We start from the raw sequence: 3,357 nt of genomic DNA on the forward strand, positions 1-3,357 counted from the left end.
TTTTTTTTTTTTTTTTTTTTTGTTTATTATACTTTAAGTTCTAGGGTACATGTGCATAACGTGCAGGTTTGTTACATATGTATATTTGTGCCATGTTGGTGTGCTGCACCCATCAACTCGTCAGCACCCATCAATTCATCATTTATATCAGGTATAACTCCCCAATGCAATCCCTCCCCCCTCCCCACTCCCCATGATAGGCCCCAGTGTGTGATGTTCCCCTTCCCGAGTCCAAGTGATCTCATTGTTCAGTTCCCACCTATGAGTGAGAACATGCGGTGTTTGGTTTTCTCTTCTTGTGATAGTTTGCTAAGAATGATGGTTTCCAGCTGCATCCATGTCCCTACAAAGGACGCAAACTCATCCTTTTTTATGGCTGCATAGTATTCCATGGTGTATATGTGCCACATTTTCTTAATCCAGTCTGTCACAGATGGACATTTGGGTTGATTCCAAGTCTTTGCTATTGTGAATAGTGCTGCAATGAACATACGAGTGCATGTGTCTTTGTAGTAGAATAATTTATAATCCTTTGGGTATATACCCAGTAGTGGGATTGCTGGGTCATATGGTACATCTAGTTCTAGATCCTTGAGGAATTGCCATACTCTTTTCCATAATGGTTGAACTAGTTTACAATCCCACCAACAGTGTAAAAGTGTTCCTATTTCTCCACATCCTCTCCAACAACTGTTGTTTCCTGATTTTTTAATGATTGCCATTCTAACTGGTGTGAGATGGTATCTCATTGTGGTTTTGATTTGCATTTCTCTGATGGAGAGTGATGATGAGCATTTTTGCATGTGTCTGTTGGCTGTATGAATGTCTTCTTTTGAGAAATGTCTGTTCATATCCTTTGCCCACTTTTTGGTGGGGTTGTTTGTTTTTTTCTCCTATCTTTGTCTGAGTTCTTTGTAGATTCTGGATATTAGCCCTTTGTCAGATGAGTAGATTGCAAAAATTTTCTCCCATTCTGTAGGTGACCTGTTCACTCTGATGGTAGTTTCTTTTGCTGTGCAGAAGCTCTTTAGTTTAATTAGATCCCATTTGTCAATTTTGGCTTTTGCTGCCGTTGCTTTTGGTGTTTTAGACATGAAGTCCTTGCCCAAGCCTATGTCCTGAATAGTACTACCTAGATTTTCTTCTAGGGTTTTTATGGTATTAGGTCTAACATTTAAGTCTCTAATCCACCTTGAATTAATCTTCGTATAAGGAGTAAGGAAAGGATCCAGTTTCAGCTTTCTACTTATGGCTAGCCAATTTTCCCAGCACCATTTATTAAATAGGGAATCCTTTCCCCATTTCTTGTTTCTCTCAGGTTTGTCAAAGATCAGATGGCTGTAGATGTGTGGTATTATTTCTGAGGACTCTGTTCTGTTCCATTGATCTATACCTCTGTTTTGGTACCAGTACCATGCTGTTTTGGTTACTGTAGCCTTGTAGTATAGTTGGAAGTCAGGTAGCGTGATGCCTCCGGCTTTGTCCTTTTGACTTAGGATTGTCTTGGCAATGCGGGGTCTTTTTTGGTTCCATATGAACTTTAAAGCAGTTTTTTCCAATTCTGTGAAGAAACTCATTGGTAGCTTGATGGGGATGGCATTGAATCTATAAATAACCTTGGGCAATATGGCCATTTTCACGATATTGATTCTTCCTATCCATGAGCATGGTATGTTCTTCCATTTGTTTGTGTCCTCTTTGATTTCACTGAGCAGTGGTTTGTAGTTCTCCTTGAAGAGGTCCTTTACATCCCTTGTAAGTTGGATTCCTAGGTATTTTATTCTCTTTGAAGCAATTGTGAATGGAAGTTCATTCCTGATTTGGCTCTCTGCTTGTCTGTTACTGGCGTATAAGAATGCTTGTGATTTTTGCACATTAATTTTGTATCCTGAGACTTTGCTGAAGTTGCTTATCAGCTTAAGGAGATTTTGGGCTGACACGATGGGGTTTTCTAAATATACAATCATGTCATCTGCAAACAGGGACAATTTGACTTCTTCTTTTCCTAACTGAATACCCTTTATTTCTTTCTCTTGCCTGATTGTCCTAGCCAGAACTTCCAACACTATGTTGAATAGGAGTGGTGAGAGAGGGCATCCCTGTCTTGTGCCAGTTTTCAAAGGGAATTTTTCCAGTTTTTGCCCATTCAGTATGATGTTGGCTGTGGGTTTGTCATAAATAGCTCTTATTATTTTGAGGTACATTCCATCAATACCGAATTTATTGAGCGTTTTTAGCATGAAGGGCTGTTGAATTTTGTCAAAAGCCTTTTCTGCATCTATGGAGATAATCATGTGGTTCTTGACTTTGGTTCTGTTTATATGCTGGATTATGTTTATTGATTTGCGAATGTCGAACCAGCCTTGCCTCCCTGGGATGAAGCCCACTTGATCATGGTGGATAAGCTTTTTGATGTGCTGCTGAATCCGGTTTGCCAGTATTTTATTGAGGATTTTTGCATCGATGTTCATCAGGGATATTGGTCTAAAATTCTCTTTTTATGTTGTGTCTCTGCCAGGCTTTGGTATCAGGATGATGTTGGCCTCATAAAATGAGTTTGGGAGGATTCCCTCTTTTTCTATTGATTGGAATAGTTTCAGAAGGAATGGTACCAGCTCCTCCTTGTACCTCTGGTAGAATTCAGCTGTGAATCCATCTGGACCTGGACTTTTTTTGGTGGGTAGGCTATTAATTGTTGCCTCAATTTCAGAGCCTGCTATTGGTCTATTCAGGGATTCAACTTCTTCCTGGTTTAGTCTTGGGAGAGTGTAAGTGTCCAGGAAATTATCCATTTCTTCTAGATTTTCTAGTTGATTTGCGTAGAGGTGTTTATAGTATTCTCTGATGGTAGTTTGTATTTCTGTGGGGTCGGTGGTGATATCCCCTTTACCATTTTTTATTGCATCTATTTGATTCCTCTCTCTTTTCTTCTTTATTAGTCTTGCTAGCGGTCTGTCAATTTTGTTGATCTTTTCAAAAAACCAACTCCTGGATTCATTGATTTTTTGGAGGGTTTTTTGTGTCTCTATCTCCTTCAGTTCTGCTCTGATCTTAGTTATTTCTTGCCTTCTGCTAGCTTTTGAATGTGTTTGCTCTTGCCTCTCTAGTTCTTTTAATTGTGATGTTAGAGTGTCAATTTTAGATCTTTCCTGCTTTCTCTTGTGGGCATTTAGTGCTATAAATTTCCCTCTACACACTGCTTTAAATGTGTCCCAGAGATTCTGGTATGTTGTATCTTTGTTCTCATTGGTTTCAAAGAACATCTTTATTGCTGCCTTCATTTCGTTATCTACCCAGTAGTCATTCAGGAGCAGGTTGGTCTGTTTCCATGTAGTTGAGTGGTTTTGATTGAGTTTC

The sequence above is a fragment of the Rhinopithecus roxellana genome, chromosome 7 (genome assembly GCF_007565055.1).
Source record: "Rhinopithecus roxellana isolate Shanxi Qingling chromosome 7, ASM756505v1, whole genome shotgun sequence".
In the NCBI taxonomy this organism is placed as follows: Eukaryota; Metazoa; Chordata; class Mammalia; order Primates; family Cercopithecidae; genus Rhinopithecus; species Rhinopithecus roxellana.